Source organism: Mytilus californianus, unplaced genomic scaffold (genome assembly GCF_021869535.1).
Source record: "Mytilus californianus isolate M0D057914Y unplaced genomic scaffold, xbMytCali1.0.p SCAF_1, whole genome shotgun sequence".
In the NCBI taxonomy this organism is placed as follows: Eukaryota; Metazoa; Mollusca; class Bivalvia; order Mytilida; family Mytilidae; genus Mytilus; species Mytilus californianus.
Genome location: NW_026262581.1, coordinates 39,760,615 through 39,778,379, shown reverse-complemented (window position 1 = coordinate 39,778,379; position 17,765 = coordinate 39,760,615).

Genomic DNA, 17,765 nt, shown 5'->3' with positions numbered 1-17,765 from the left:
AAATCAAGGATGTATATAAACTATTCTAACATGACGTTCTTCAAACGCTTTTAGTACACACGCGTGGTAAAATATGAATATATTGTTTGAGCTGTTCCGATCGTACTCCCGCGTCATACGCTTTTTTATGAATGAGCTACCCGACGTCATAGAATGATGATGTAAGAATATAAGAATTTTACGGGAAAATACACGCTTGTGAAACCGAAAATCATCACAACAAGAAAACGTAAACAAACGATGCTAAAATGTGTTATATAAGCCATTTTTTGTTTACATATAAGACATATAAATACAATTACCATTTAGATTCATCCAAACCTATCTAAATATGTCATTGTAAATAGTTTAAGCATGCCATTTATTCAGTTTGCTCCGTTCGTTTACGTCAATCTAATAGTGCGTTTATTTATAGGAACGGCAAATAATGCCTTCACCTAGAGCGCTTCGATCCAAAAGAATTGCCTTATTTAGTAGTGTCAAAAGGGGGATTCTACACCACCCCCCAATTTTAAGCACAAATCCAGCATAGGAACCCCAACCCCAAACATAAAATGCAAACGTAATACGTTTCAATTAGCCTAAGGGTAAATACAAATATGTCTTTTACACAAAACCCAAACACCTTAGAAGGATGTAATCCTAGGGTAGAAACAAAATATGGCTTTCGTACAAAAGATGGAAGAACTCAGAAGTTCAAAAATCGTAGACGACGACTTTATCAACGATAATGTTTTCGAGGAAAAGGCAAAGGATCAGAGCCTGGAAACCCTGTAATGGAAGGAACTCTCAACCGGGGTGATCTATAAAATCCTGGAAGTGGTGGAAGTAGACGGTAAGTTTGGAAAGAGTAAGATCCTCACCTTGAAAACCAGAGAAGGAGACTAGGGTGTGGGCCTGCAGTGGACTAAACAGGGAGACAGAACCCTTGGAAGAACAGGCTACAAAGTCAGCAAAAAGACCAAGCAAGGAGTACCTTTCTTACGACCTTGTGAGAAAGTAAGTCCAAAAATTGGGTGGGTGGGGTACAAAAAATTTTCCGATCCAACATTTCTGCCGGGTCGGAAAGTTTTTTTATGTTTGAAACGGAGCACATCATGAAGTGAAGCGGAACGGAGCACATCGTGAAACGATGTGTGGAGTGAAGTGTAACGGAATGATGTGTGACGTTTTTTACGGCGCATGCGCATTAAGGTCCTCACTAAAAGTGGTGGAAGGTTGTCGCAGCTGATCTTTCTCATCATAGTAGTTCTTGAGGCAGGTTATGATCTTCCCAAACTCAGCATCATCAATTTGTTCATCATCAGCCAAAGCAGTACTAATACATTGTTGAACCAAGAATTTTGTGGACTGTGCCAATTGCAAGGTGTCGCGGTGTTTTTTCTTCTTTTTCATGATACGCCTTGAGATCAGTGTGAGTACCATCACGCCAGTGGCACTCAAAAACCTATACAGGTTAAAGCTGACCCCATGGTGCAGCTGGTTAACACCAAACTGCCCACAGAACAAGCACCCAGTGCTACAGATACAAATTTGTCCAGACGTTTGCAGTTCTTCAAGGTACGTTGATGCTTATGAATATCCGCGTTGAGTTGGTCTTCCATACATTCGACTCTGGTTTGTCGGTATCCAGAATCTAAATCATCCATTTATTTATAGGAGCATACCGAGGAGGGGAATATTTTTGAAGGGGCTGTTAGCACTTAAGATCAGACCGGCCCCGTCATGGAATTGCTGACCACGCTTCAAGTAGAGTCCATCACCATAGGTGATCCGGGCGTTTGAGGGTTTGAGGTAGAGACCGTTGCCACTAGGTTTCACGGTACAAACACACCCACCACGTTTTAGGTACAATCCAGACCCTAAGGCCTTTTTGACGGCTACACCACCCAGACCACTCAAGGCTCTAACACCCAAGGCGGGTAGAATGGTTTTTGCTAACATGGGGAGTGCCCTCATTGCAAGCCCCGCCAGCATGGGTAGGAAGCCTCTCACCTTCTGCATGTTTTCCTTCAATTGGGTCGCACTCAACTCTAGGACCATGCAACCAGTACCCTTATGTAGGCGCTTGGCGATCTTTTGAACCTGGCGGGTGGTGAGCCACATCTTGTGTTCGCCTTGCAGGTTTGCGGGGGACAAACGAATGGAGACCGGACAACCTTCCTTGGCAGCCCGTTGTAGTTTATCAGCTTGACCTTTTGTCAAGTTCAAACCATGTTCGTGATAAGTCATTTATTTGTACCTCACGAAGATGAAAGCGGATGGTGAGATGTTCACCCCTGAAATCGATGGGCCTACCATCTTGATCGGTGAGATACGTTTGCATGCGATTGATGGTTCGCAAGGTCACTGGCAAGTATACTAGATTCTTAGGGGTTTGAATGATCTTCATACCAGGACCGTCTACGGGAAAGAAGCTGTAGATGGTAGACTGCTGGGTACCGTTCACATAACTATGGATGATATCACTATTTACCAGAATGCTGTTAATGCTGATGATATTTACAATGTGTTCCCCTTCCGTATAGCCGTTTGTGATCATATCGAACGTGTAAATCTGCCGCCCGAATCCCAAGACGGTGTGTGTTGATGCTATTGACAACGTTGAAGTCTACTTGATAGTGTCTGGCGAGGGTCAGCGTTGCTCTTAGTGTCGCCCGGTTGGCATCGATGATGATCTTTTTTTTGTGTTTGTTGAGCCGTAGCCGCTGCTGGATCTCATTGTTGATGTCTTCGATGTCATAAGAACCTGTGCTCAGTGCGATGGGAAACCAGTTGGCACCATCGTCGGGGGAGTAGCGGAAATAATTGTTACCTGTATGAATGTTGGGGATGGAGTTATAGGTTTCCAGGTTCACCAATGCCATCTCGTAGGTCTTGGATTCCTTGAGTTGCAGCAGGGGGGTTGAACCGGGTAAGGATTTGGCTATTCTTTCCAGAGACGATGAAGGAAAACCCATCGGTTTGGGGGTCGGTGTTATTAGCAATTTGCTGCAACAAGATGTTGTCCATTTATTTATGGCAGACCATTGTCACTTATTTTTGCTTCCACTCTTCGATACCGTCATACTGCTCCTTGAGTTGTTTACCAGCCTTTACTACGATCGCATAGACTTCGGCGGGGCGACTGGCAAAGAGGAGTTGTAGGTGAATTTTATCCATTTTACTTTTTAGTACACGACGTTCATCTTCTGACCATCGGATTCAAACTGTAGGATTCTGTCGGAAATGACAAGTGCAAACGCTTCGGTGTTGGCTGGAACATTGCGGGCGAATTCGGCCCGGATCTGAATGTCTACCGTAGATTCTTTGAGACGCTCAGACTGATGACTCACATCGATTACAAACAAGGGGTACAAGTCGATGAAATTGGAGGGATTAATACCACCATTACTGAGGAGACTGTCCATGTTGTGGAATTTCTTTCTGAAGTCGGAGGCCTCTTTGCACACTCTGGCGATTCTATTTTCGTTGAAAGCTGCATTATAGTCGACTGCCGGATAACGTTCAGCGTTGAGGGTGACATGGATATTTCGCAATCGACAGTGATCGAACACGGAACCATTATGGGTTTGGTCACCACTTCTGTTGGTTTGGAAGGCAATGATGATATATCTAGGATTTTCGCGACCACTCTTGGCAGCTAGGCGCCAGTTAAACTGTGAGGCTTGGGGGACGGCTATGGAATCACACTGTCTCATGCGAAATCCACAGTGGATCTTGGATTTACTCTGGATGGTTTTGTACAATTGCATCTTATTTTTGTCTGAGGGGGTGACGTGAGGGACGAACCACGATAGTTTACTCAGGACGATCTTTGCCGGATCGTTGACGGCAGCTGCTCTCAGAATGGCATTAACATTTGAATCGCGAACGAGTGAGATTTCGTGCCTGAACCCGTACACTATTTTGTTGTAATCATCTGCGAATCAAAAAATATGTTTTAGGGGGATGGCAAACGAAAACGATCCTTTGTTGGTGGGCTTGGTGATAATGTATCCATGACGGGCCGCAAATCCAGTGTTCTCAGCCTCAGCATCGGTGGCAAAATCCTTATACCACAGTTGGTTGAGACCCTGCGATTTGGAAAAGTCGTCGGGGTAGGTTAACATTCCCAGCATAGTGGTGGCGATGCCGGGGTCGTTAATATGTTCGATCTGCTGACTGGAAAGCCTGTAAATGATGTTCTTGAAGAGATACATGATACCATTATGGGTGAGCGACACAAGATCGCCATCGGCATATGCTGTGTCATCATTCTTGAGAAGTCGACCTTCCACCACGAGATAACTCTCGGCGGGGTGTGGGAACAAATCCTGGGTTTCGATGTTGATTCGGATTTCAGCACCGGCATTGTTCAGCTGGGCACCGGCTTGTGGTTCGTATTCTCGAACCTGATATTCCTGGAGACTTTCGTCAAAGGTCAACCCTTCGGTGATTGTAAGGATGTCAGACATAATGGATTTATTTATAGCGTTGGACGAAGTCGTGGATGGTTTTGATACCAGAGCCGGAAATAAGATTGTTTAACCGAACTTGCTCTGGCTTCTTACGTTGAACACTAGGCTGTCGAGGGGTTTTACTGAGTTTTCTGGGGCGGGTCAGTTTATCAACCATATGGTCGACGGCTTTGGAGGCTTCTTTTTCAACACATTTCAAGGCTGCATTGGTGGCAGCACTCACGGCCTTACTTCCTAGGTTTTTGGCGGCAGAGGAAGTAAACATGCGTCCAGCCAAACTGGCGATTGTGTCAAACAGTCCTTTACCACCGTAGGCGTATTTTCGAGCGTAACCTTTCTTGATTTGCAACATTTATTTATAGGATGCTACGATGAAGCGCCTTATATTCATCGATGCTGATATGTCTACCCTTCTTCATAGCATCGATAATCGACACAATTTCGTTGCGCACACCATTATTTCCTGCTCGGTATGCTGCGGCGCACAGTTCCAGGCGATCGAGAAGCTGCTTGAAGTTGGAAGGAAGAAATATGGTTTGTAGCCCACTACCAAACTTATCCTTCTTGTAGATGTGGGACACGATTTCCTTCCACTTGTAACCCTTATTCGCCTTCGGGGTTCTTGAGAGGGTGGAATTGCCTTGATACATGGCACCGGAACTTTTTAGGATCTGTGCATAGTCCTCTAGGTCTTCAGGCTCGAACGATTCTGGATTCTTTTTCACCATAAGTTCCCAGAGGAAAAGGGTTCCTTTGTACCTCACACCATCTACGAAAATATCATCGCCGTCAAAAGTAACTGGGGAGCTACCGATGAAGAGACCATCGTTTTCAGATCGCAATCCAAAGGTGTGGTCGACGAAAGGAGTCATACTGAGCTGCAAATACTGCTGTGCTCGAGGTCCGAGGACGGTGTCTGTAGGTGGTGCGATGGGAAGGGGATCGGCAAACTCGGGCGGTGGAGGAGGGAGGGCTGGCACTGCTGCAGGAAGGTCTGCCATCGTTTTGGTGATTTTTTAAGCTGCTTCCCGCTGAGCCTCAACCACAGGCTTGAACACCTTGGAAAGGTCTCGGCTGAGTCCAATATTGTCAAGGCGGTGTTGCATGTTGCTGGCTTGAATGCTCCGCTTAGTTTCATGCAACTCTTTTGCAAGTGCCTCACGCTGCTTAGGGTCGGTAATCTTGATAAACGTCATTTATTTATAGGATCGAACGCTGTTGAACGCCCCTAAGCGTTGGTGTGAACGCCCCTAAGCGTTGGTGTGAACGCCCCATAGCGTTGGTGTGAACGCCCTTAAGCGTTGGTGTGAACGCCCCATAGCGTTGGTGTGAACGCCCCATAGCGTTATGTGAAACGCTCCCAAGCGCCTGGAGGAAGGTTCAGACGCCTTTACCAATCGCTAGACGTATCGTCCGTATCCGCTGCGGCCCCCTTTTCTTTGCAAGATTGAAGTGTCTGCGGCATAGGTCTTTACCAGGGCGGCATGGGTGTGTGCACTGGTGGCCTCGAATCATCTTGGTAGGGCATTTGGGTTGAGGAAAGCGCTCCACCTTATCATACTGGCGGCCAGAGTTCCATGCGTCGAAATCACCTCCACTGCTATCGATCGGGCGGGTGATCACGCGACCGCATTCCCATCACATACTTATCATATCTACTGGGTTCCACTCAAATTTACATTTGCAGGGCCATTCGAACTTGCAGGGCTGGGGTTCCTCTGTGTTCAGATATTCTTCATTCTCCAGTTCCAGGAAGAAATCTTCGAACTGATCCATTCTTTATTTTATACCTTATAGAACTCATCTTATTTGCATCGGTATTTCCCTGCTGACTTGGGGCTTGTGAGATCGATGGTTACAAATCCATAGGGTTGGGACCAGCAATGCTTACACAGAGCGTCGAACTGTTCCTTGGTGAGATCGTTGCAGTGATCGCGTCGGATATGATTGAAATTCTTAGCATCTTGCTGAAAGAGGCAGATGAAGTTGGCATTTTCTCGGATCGATTGTCGGTGGTAGTTTGAAGTAGTTCTGGCACAGGTAGAAACAATCGACGTTGTTGTGGCGACCGCGCACGTAGTAGTCTTCACACGTGTTCTGTTTGCTCAGCATCAAGTCGTCGAACACCATGAGGTTCTTGCGGTTGGGATCGAGTTCCCAGGGGTCTGGAAAATCACTCCCTTGCTCGAAGAAAAAAGTGTCGATACCACTCGGGTGTCGTGGTGGTGCTAAGGCGTCGACCACATCGATCAACGAGTAGGGTGACTTGCCCTTGCACTGTAGGAGGTCTCGGATATCTTCCTTAGGGAAGCCTTTTCCCAGCGCTTGCTGCAACAGCTGGTAGATGGGCTGGTGAAGCGATTTTCCGAAGTCGTACAATTGATCGTAGTCTAGCCATCCATCGCGCAGGAGTAGGTTGTTCAACAGTGTTGTTTTACCACAGTCCGACTTCCCAATGATCAACCCTCTGATCGACCGCTGCGGAAGGAGGTAGTGATTGCTCCTCTTGGGGGCGTTGGCACTGTAGGAAATGTCTTCGACGTTCATTTATTTAAATAAAATAACGATGATCTTCTGCGTGAAATGTCGTAGGAAGACGGACACAGCTAACCCTGGCGAAACAATTACCATTAACGGGCGACGGAGAAAGTTTGGCAACTGCAAGGTGTGCAGTGCCATGAAGTCTCAATTTGTTGCTACAACCTGTGCAGGGTTCATGAACAAGCTAATCAACCGATTACCCATGGAAATGCATCTGCTCGGACACAACTTCACCGGACCAGGGACTAAACTTAGCAAGCGACTACTCCCCGATGGCACCCCGAAGGCTTGGTCAAAACCCATTAATCGAGTGGACCAGGCTGCATATCACCACGATCTTTGTTATGCCCAGCACAAGGATACAACCGCACGCAACTCCATCTATGACAAAGCTATGCTAGCCTCGCTTAACACCATTCCCAACCTTACCACACGCGAACGCATGGACCGCAGCATTGTCGGACCCATCCTTGGCACCAAAGCTCGATTTGGTCTGGGTGTTAAAAAAAAGTTCGCTGGACCGATGATTTAGCTGAGGAGTTGCACAAACCAGTTCGACACAAGTTTCAAAAACGCCGTGTGGTAGTGGGTGGTGTGGATGAGACCTGGGCGGCCGACCTTGTTAATATGAGTGCCTTTTCTAGGGATAACAAGGGAAATAAGTTCATGCTGAGCATCATCGATGTCTTCTCCAAATATGGCTGGTTGATACCGCTCAAAAACAAGAAGGGGGTGGCGGTGCGGGATGCCTTTCAAGCGGTGTTCAAGGAGCGTGTGCCCAAGAAGCTTTGGACAGACAAAGGCACTGAGTTTTACAACAAGGATGTAAAGCAGCTGCTTCAAAAGCATGATATTGAGCTCTACTCCACCGAGAATGAGGAGAAGTCGAGTGTGGTTGAGCGCTGGAATCGCACCATGAAAGAGAAGATGTTCAAATATTTCTCGGCCAACTCTACACGCACCTACATCAATGTTTTGGATGATCTTGTTCACCAGTACAGATCCATTAAAATGACTCCTGTGATTGCAAGCCTCAAGAAACATGAAAACAAGGTGTATTGGAATTTGTATGGAGACCTCCCTCTCATGCAGCAGGCGCGGTTTCGTATAGGTGATAAGGTTCGAATTACCAAGAAGAAAGGCACATTTGAGAAGGGTTACACACCCCGTTGGACTGAAGAGGTGTACACCGTCTCCCAAGTTTTGGGTACGCAGCCGCCCACCTATCGCCTCAAGGATTTCAGCGGCGAGGAAATTCAGGGTTCCTTCTATGAGTTCGAACTTCAAAAGACTGATCAGGACGTCTACCGCATAGAGAAGATCCTTCGCAAGCGAACCAAGAACGGGATTAATGAGGTGTTTGTAAAGTGGAAGGGTTATCCTAAGAGTTTTAACTCGTGGGTCCCGCAATCAGATCTTTAATAATCCTCAACAACCTTTCCAGTCTCAACCTTGAGACTGGAAAGATTTGAAAAACTAAGCATGCTTCAATTCGACAAAAACCCTCAATGCATCCAAATCCGACTGTAGACGATCGTAAAGGGCGTTGGTGACGGGTTCATTGTCAGTTTCTGGGAGTGGGAGATTCAGCAAGTGAAACTTTTGCATATCCAGCTCAGCGTTTATCTTAACACCGTTGGTTAAGGCGCATTTTGACTTATCGACTTTACTATCTTTTAGAGTCATCACCTTTTTTGTGAGTTCTCCGATTGATGAGTCATACTCCTTTTGCATTCGCTTAATAGTCATCTGCATCTGTTTACACTCAGAATCTAATTTGTCAATATCTTTCATACCATCTTTCAACTCTTGGGTTACCCACCGTTTTGTCACAGCATCCGAGCTGTCCTTGGGATGTCCTAGGCTAGAAATGCGATTGTCGTTCATATCCAGGTCCTGGAACATCCGCCAGACGGACATACGCTTCCTTGCATGAGATTCAAATTTGTCCATTTATTTATAGAGTGAGAAGACTGCGTCCTCCAGCGACTTTCCGGCCGCCAGCATCTTCAACACGTACAGGCAAAAATGACCATACACCACATCCCCTCGCTTCTGCAGTTCATCGGTGTTGTATCGGATCTCAGGCTGCAAATAGTCTACCATCTCGTCAGGCGGTGGCAATCCATAAGAGTCAAAGTAATACTTTGTCGGTCCGCGCTTGTACCAACACGTCCAATGCGTTCCAGGACCCTCCCAGCTATCGTGATTCAAGATTCCACATTCGATGCGCCGCGGTGTTGGAGGTAAGGTATCTCGCATAAAAACCCCTCTGAAACTTGGGATTCCTAGGGCTGTGACGGCTTTCTCCAATTCCTTATTCGACAAAGGCTTGTGGGGAAGGATTAGATTGTGCACTCATATGCTGCTCATTTATTTAAGAATAGTCTACGAGCGTGCGCCCCTACACCTTCCTGTGTTATACCTTGCTGAATCATTTCTCGCATTTCCATCTGTCCGGGAGGCAAAGTGGCTAGGGTGCTTTCTAGCATAGCCTTATTACGAGCATCAATGTGTTCCATTTCAGATATCCATCTTCATTTTTCTTCGTCCGACCATTGTTGTCTCTGACGTTCAAAGGTCTTTGCTTTTCGTTCGAGGTATTTCATCCTTTTCTGTGTTTTTTCCATACTTATTTATTTATGGCAGACGATGTTGCTGATCACTTTCAATTTTATAATGCCCATGAGCAAGAGTGCTAATTCCATCGGGGAGAATATACCGCTTGGCATCTTTGGCCGAGAGAGCAACTTTGTTAATTTTCTGGGTGTAGATCTGATGGCGGTAACTTCGGAAAATATTCATCGGCCGGTATATTTCCTGCTGGGTGTCAAGACATCTCTTATAGTTGTCAAAGGTAATATGCTGCTTGATGACAGCCTTTGTAACTCCCTTTGCTTTCTTGGTAGTGTCTCCATCATCCATTTTGTAGGCATATAATTTTGGCCGGAGTCCCACGAAGCCAGTCATACTTTTTCCACCACATTTGTCCTTAAACATTCCAATAATTTTCTTGTTAACACCGGTTGGAATTCCGGAAGGGTGGTCAGCTGGATAGTTCGAGGTATCGAATTTTTCCTGGACGTGAGGAGCAATATAAAAATCCTCGGTCTGAATTTCATAGGCCAAGCTATCTGTATCAGTAAACAGCAGCCGGGCGTTATCACCGTACATCTCCTGTATGAAACCGTAATGAAATTTATACATCAGGAGCTTTGAGATGTCCAGGATACATGCTCCCAAGTAGACTGGCTTGTCAAATTTTAGCTTGATTCTTTTCATGTGAACGGCTGCCAGATTTTCATTGAATACGACCCTGCGATCAAAATTGGGCTTAGCTACCAGTTTTAGAGCTTGTTTTTCACTGTTCACCAGTCGAACATCGACCCTCTTTCGAATATTCTCCATCGTTTTTCCAAACACTGAGTTATTCATGAGTTTGTAAAAATCCTTCTCGGCATCGTTTGTAGCCTGAGCTCTGAGTTCGGTATTCAGGTCGATATACGGTTTGAGCCATGGAGATTGTTCAAATCTGATGATCCGATGAACCTTCTTCAAGATCATTCCCTGGGAAAGATAATATTTGAGGTTCTGAAGATGACGGGTATATTTTTCGCGTTTACCCAGATGAGGTACCAGTTTACGAACTCCGTCAATTTCCGTGGCTTCCGGTGCTAGAGGGTAGTCGTTATGGCTATCGTGAAGGTGTTGAGAATATTCTAGATCAGTTTCTACCAACGCTCCATATTTATGATCTTCTGGATATTCCAAAATCTCATCAATCTCCTCTGGATTCGCCCATTCAAATCCCCCTGTGGGAAGGGGTTGTGCCATAGCCCACCCGTAAAGGTTGTTGGCATCCAGGTAGGTCAGATATTTGGTTGGCTGTGATGAATCGTAATTGCTCATATATGGATTATTAGCCTCTCCAAGTCGGTGAGATATCATGGCCACGCCTCCCCTAGTCGCATTTTCAAACATCAACAGCATATCCGGATCGGTCAGAAGTTCCAGTCGGATCATGGTGAATTTTAGCATCGCTTCGTAAGATAACCCTGGGGATGTGAAATAGTGTGCGGGATCGAGCTTGTTAGTTATCATGCAGTTATTCCTAAAATTCTCAAAAATATCTTCTTGTAAGGCCACATCACTTTCCAAGTATAGATTGTGATAATCTCGCATCGTCCGGCAACCGAATTCCTTAAACACCAGCTGGGCGTGAGCGTAATCCTCATCGAAAATATGTTCACAGCTGAGTTTGTTGTAAAACGTCTCTTTAGGTGGTAGCTGTGTTTCCTCCAGCTTGGTGGGGCTATCTATATAATCGTAGGGATATACTCCCTTCCTAATCATCAGTTCAGTTTTATCACCAAAGCACTTCTGCGTTGCCTTGAATTTATCCTTGGTCAGATTCTTTGCCAAGTTTTCGATGGAAGAGAGTAGAAATCGCATGGAGTCAATAAACCTCATCTCGATATCTCCAACATTCTTCGAGAAGCTAATATATTTCTCATCGGTGTTGGGGATACAGTTAATCTTCCCTTCTCCAGTTCCTAGTTCTTTCACGAATAAATGGGCGTCATACCCACTCAAATTATGAAATACGATGGGAACGAATTTAGGCAGCTGAAACGCCAAATTACACTCATTGTGTGCTGCACCGAGATATGTGCCCGTAAGATGGTCGTGGTCGCGAACCATATCTTCACCCAAAGTGTTGTCGCAAATGTGACAGAGTGTGCTCGCCGCGAAATTCTCCTTATCTTCATCCGTCATTACCATCGCAATATTGGTTTCATAGGTTTTGGCAATTTCTCCGATTTCCTTTTCCATACACTCCACGAATTTTTGGCTGCATCTTCTCCACAGTAAATGACCGAATCTTTATAATCACCATGGGCGTATTTTATGCGATAGCAAAATCCAGAGGGCTGGTGCACCTGATACGCCTTGGTGTAGGCTCGCGATGGATTTGGCTGGCAGGTATCCAGCTTTTCCGTAAAACACTCAAAATCTGCATAGATGATGAACGGCACCCTCATCTGGCGTTGGTGATTTTGAAAACTAATGAAAGTTCCTTCTTCCGGCATTCGATTCTGACCGGCTTTTTCTGGCTACAATATTCCATATGCTCGTCCAAAATATCCTGCCTAGAAAAGTGGCACAAACATCTACGACAGAAGTATACTGATTCTTTGTGTCCTGTCACTTGAGAAGTCAGAAGGCGTGAAAGGCTCTTAATCCAGCAGTAATGTTGTTTGTTCTCTCTGGTCAAAAACAGGAGATCTATGAGCTGTGCTCCGGTATTCTTAGATATTCTCAGGGGGTAAAGTTGGAGATCTTCTCCTTTCTTCACACCATCAAAGCCGAAAACGTTAATGTTAATATTTGCATTTTGACGCTCGAATTTATCGATGGCCCTAAGCAATACTGGGAATTCGATCCCATCAAAGTTAAGCTCATTTTCCCACTTCTTATATTGGTTCAGTCGGTAGGCATGATTTTTATCCACCTCATTTTCATGCAAAGCTGCCAGCACCGTCCACTGAAAGCAGCGATTATCTTCATTCCTAATATTTACGATTGCCTTCTTTTGGACAAATGCTGGTGGGGTTGGTATGAATGAGCTGCCAGCGAGTGGTTTGAATTTGTTCAAGTGGATTTCTAGCTGATCGATCTCTCCAAATGTCCATCCACTACCATCACGCATATACTTGGCCAAATTTTCCTTCAACTTCTCTTCCATGGCCGAAATCTCGAAATCAAGGTCTGATGATTGGGTGATCGTAACCTGATATGATCTGAAGGTGGGATATACGTAGGTATTTTCTCCGGTTGCAGGGTTTGATTTGACTAACTCTACTGTTAATACTATTTGCACCTTCAATGCCTTCTTTTGGGCGAGGGTACTTTCGATTTCATTGGAAATGGTGCCTCGACTTACCTGTAAAAACGTTTCCAAATCATGCTGCTTAAGCGGTTTAATGACGACTGTGCCAAATACACCTTTCAATGCATCGCGTCGGTCAACAATTTTGATTTCCTCTTCGACGGGGGCATTTTCAATGTCCTTCTTCACCAGTTCGGTCAGGTCAGCTCTCCCTAGTCGGGAATAGTTGGTAATTCCTCGTCTTTTGGCAATGGTCTTCAGCTCCTTTTTGGTAAAGACCTCTTCGCGGGTAAATTTGTGGGCAGTTTTGTTCTCAATTAACATTACCAATTCACCCTTGGGTTTCTTACTGTATCCCTTAAGTCCCTCCTTATTCGCGATTTCTCAGAGTTCTTTCATGGTGTTTTTCACCACGATTTTCCCTCCGACTGGGGTATCCTCTTCCTCCTCCTGCTGGCGTGGTTCTTTGCTGTGTCTCCAGCAGAGCCCATCTTTCCCCGGTTTACTCTTGCAGAACTGTCCTTTCGTCCTCTTCAGCGAAGCGCCGCAAGTTTTTGGTTCTTCGGCAGTATCATTCTCAATATTTTGACGCACCTCCGTACCACAGTGCTGACAAATTTTGGTCCTTTTGTCCATATTTTCCATTTTGGGGTTGCTACAACACTGCTGCTTTTGGGGAGTTGGGGTAATATCTTACATTTCTTCCATTTCCAGAAAGAATTTGTCATACTGATCCATATCTGTATCAACAATATTGGATGCCATCCCTTTATATATATCAATTTGGGGGATGCTTCCTTCTAAGGTGTTTGGGGCTGGGGTATCTCTGACGTTTTGTGTAAAAGACATTATTTGTATCTACCCTAGGATTACATCCTTGTAAGGTGTTTGGGGCTGGGGTATTTCTAGCATTTGATACGAAAGCCATATTTTGTTTCTACCCTTAGGCTAATTGGAACGTATTGCGTTTGCATTTTATGTTTGGGTGGTGGATTTTCCCTTGAAAATAAGGGAGGTGGTGTAGAATCCCCCTTTTGACACTACTCTTATTTGTCCTATTAGAATAAAAATAAGTCATGGGGGCTTGAATATATCGTGATTTTACCACGGGTTGTCCCTTTATGCCGATATTTTACCCCTCGCTATTGCTCAGGGTAAAATATTTGTCATAAAGGGCCAACCCGTGGTAAAATCACGATATATTCAAGCCCTCATGAATTATTTTTTAAATCACATGAAGAGCTATATGCTCAAAAAGGGACATAAAAAAGGCAAATTCCTCTAACGTCAACTTTGCCTTGTATGGGAATCTTATATTTTTAGTGTTAAAATAATTTCTGAATTCATGAACGGAAAATTTTAAAACAGTTTGTTAAAAATCACATCGGTAACAGAGCACTGACTATTGTGTTGATGATTGCTTCGGGGACTTATAAGAGTCCACCAGCACTTGTATCGACCAAAGACTTTCTAATAAAAATAACACTTTATTAATGTACATATATACGTCAACCTATAATCATATAAAGAACAAACAATGATATGAAAGACTCTTTCTCAGCGCACCAAATTTAAAAAGTAGTCTTTTCATTTTATCTCCCAGTTAAATTGTTATCAGAATCCACATGTATTTAACACAAATTCATTGAAACGTTTACAAATTAATTCTTTCATAGATACAAATATTTGGTACATAACTGTGTATGAACCTTGTAGAAATGTTTTTACAAAGAGGATATCACATCCATATGTCTATATTGATGTTGGTTACAGAGTCCGTACATTTTGATACGATCCATGATAACTCGTTGATCCTTTGAATAAACTTATTCTTCAAGGTGAAAAAGTTAACACCATAGTACGATCTTTGAAATTTGTTTTATCGGTACAAACAGAGAGTTGAAAGATACCACAAAGACATTTAAACTCATAAATAAAAAAACTAAAAAAAACTGACAAGGCCATGGCAAAAAAAAAGAAAATGACCAAAAGACAAATAAAAGTACACAAAACACAACATAGAAAGCTAAAGACTGAGCAACACTTTAACTTCTACTTATACCGCTGAGTGACCACCGTCATCAGGTTGACTATTTTGTCACTTTTGGGTGTGTGCATGAATAATTTTGAAAACACAAAAAAAAAAAATAAAGGTGCTATACATATATTTAATAGTGAGGTTTAAAAACAAGTGACTATATTTTAATATTTAGTCAGGAGTCAAGACTACTGACAGATGTCACTGTCACTGGGTAAGGCGTTCCAATCCCTAATGGTTCTTGGTTAGAACAATTCTTTCCTCGTTGTGGTGTTACGTGATGGTATCCGGAAAGAGTTTTGAGCCATATTTCTGGATATTCTTTCTGGTGGTATGAGTTTATGACTTGCTGTTATGTTTATTTCTTAGTTGCTGATCCTATATAGCGTGGTTAGGCGTGCATTGTGCTTTTTTCCTCTAACGATGTCCAATTTAGCTGTTCTAGCATTTCGCTTACAGATGATCTATTTCTGTACTGGTTAGTTACATATCTAACTAATCTTCTCTGTACCATTTCTAGTTTGTGTTTATCTTTTGGAGATATGGATCCCATAAAGCACTCACATACTCAACTTTTGGTCTTACAAGGGAGATGTAGGTTTTCTTTGATATCAGTGTTAGAGATGTTGAGATTTCTTTTGAGGAATCCAATTGTTTATTTGCTTTTAGGCAGATATTTCTGATGTGATTTTCTCACTTTAAGTCTGATGTTATTGCTACTCCTAGATATTTAGCTGATGTTACATGTTCAAGAGTGTGGCTGTGGAGAGAACATTTTTTTGTTACTTGTGTTTTGTTCTTTGTGACAGAGAGTACCTGACATTTATCAGGATAGAATTTCATCATCCACTTTTCTCCCAAGAGGGCCAATTTGTCTTAATCTACCACATGTACCATGAGGGTATTTTTATCTGATATTACAGTGATGTATGCAAAGATCCTGACAGTCGATTTAATGTTCTCTGGCATGTCATTTGTATAAAAGAGAAAGAGGCTGGGTCCTGGTACAGAGCCTTGTGATACCCCAGACTCTAGTCCATGATCAAGCAGTCTGTTTGTTGGCCATTTTAAAGGTTTTTGGTGATATCATCAATAAATTCTATTAGCTGCGTTTCGCATGACAATTTCTTCCTAAATCCATGTTGTAGCTCATATAGGATGTTGTTTCTATCTGCATGGCACATTATATGGCAGGTTACTATATGTTCCATTATTTTGCATATGCATGTTTGTGATATTGGCCTGTACTTGGTTGGTTCAAACTTTTCCCTTTTTTTTAATACAGGGCATAGGTTAGCTGTTTTCTATGATGTTGGTTGGTACTTCCCCTGTGTCGTACGATCTTTTAAAGATAAGTTGTAGTATAGGGGCTTTTTCGTCTGCAGTTCTTTCAAGATCCGCGGGGAGATATTGTCTGGACCTGCTGCTTTATGTGGATTTAGACCATCTTTATTCTTTCTAGTGTGATGAATATATCAGGTGCTGTGTTATGTTGACCAGACATGTTGCATCTTGTCTGGAATTCTGTGTCATTTAGTTCTTTTTGACTTGAAAATACTTGTTGGAACTGTGCATTTAGGATGTAAGCTTTGTCAGTTTAGTCGTCGTGTAGTAATCCTATTTTAGTGGTGGTATACTACTCCAATCTAACCGTTTGTGCTTGATATAGGTCCAAAATCTTTTCATGCAATTAGTACTTTTTGTCATGTCAGATTCACTATTTGGTGTAACTATGTCTTCAATGTACTTCCAATATGTTTTTCTTATCTCTCTCTGGGTTTTGCTCTTTAGATCTTTATATGAAGTAGCATCTCTTTTATCTCCAGATTTTTTTCTCCTTCTAATATGCTCTGTCCCTTCGTCTTATTAACCTTCTCATATCTGTTGTTATCCATGACATCCATCCTTTTTTCGAACAGTCTTGGTTTGTATATTTCTATTCACGCTGTCTTCAAATGATGTTGCAAATAGGTTCCATATGTCGTTGACGGATGAATGGTTATCGTAGAGTGTTTTGGCTGAGTGTTGGATATTGTGTAGGTCGTCTTTCATAGTTTGCCATTTAGCATTTTTGTATAGGAAGATTTTTCTTGGTTTCTGTTGTAATTTAGCTTGTATTCTGTTCACTTCAGTATGAACAATGTCGTGGTCAGACAGGCCAGCTATAACTTCTGTTCTCCTAAAACTACATGGGTCATTTGTAATAATGAAGTCTAAGGTGTTTGGTCCTCTCGTAGGTTCATCAACTAGTTGAGTTAGTCCATGGTCAACTAGTATATCAGTAAATTTGTGATGGATGTTAACATTCTGGGTTTTGGGTTTAAGTTGTTTATTTGTTCAGTCCCATCCAGGTAGATTGAAATCTCCAGCTGCAATGATGCATGCATTCTTCACATTTGTAGCTCTACTCATACTGATTTCAAATGGCTTACATGTATATCCATTAGATGTTTTGGGGTTGTAAAAAGATGCTAAGTAGATGGCTTTATGTCCTACTAATTCTGGTTTGCACCATACCATTTCGCAATCGGTTAGAAGTTCTGTAACTGACTAACACAACCAAAAACCAGGTGTGATCTCAGGTGCTCCGGAAGGGTAAGCAGATCCAGCTCCACATGGGCACCCGTCGTGTTGCTCATGTGAGTACAAACCCGGTGATAAGTCTAATTCGGTAGGTCACATTCGGGGAAAAGAGGACGGGAGTGTGGTTACGACAATTGCATCTGTGACACAGATATTCCATAACGGTCATCCAAAAACGTGATTGCGTCCCGAAAATTTACAAAGGGATGATTACAACTTCACCACTTGGAACTCTTGGTTTGATAGACTCCTT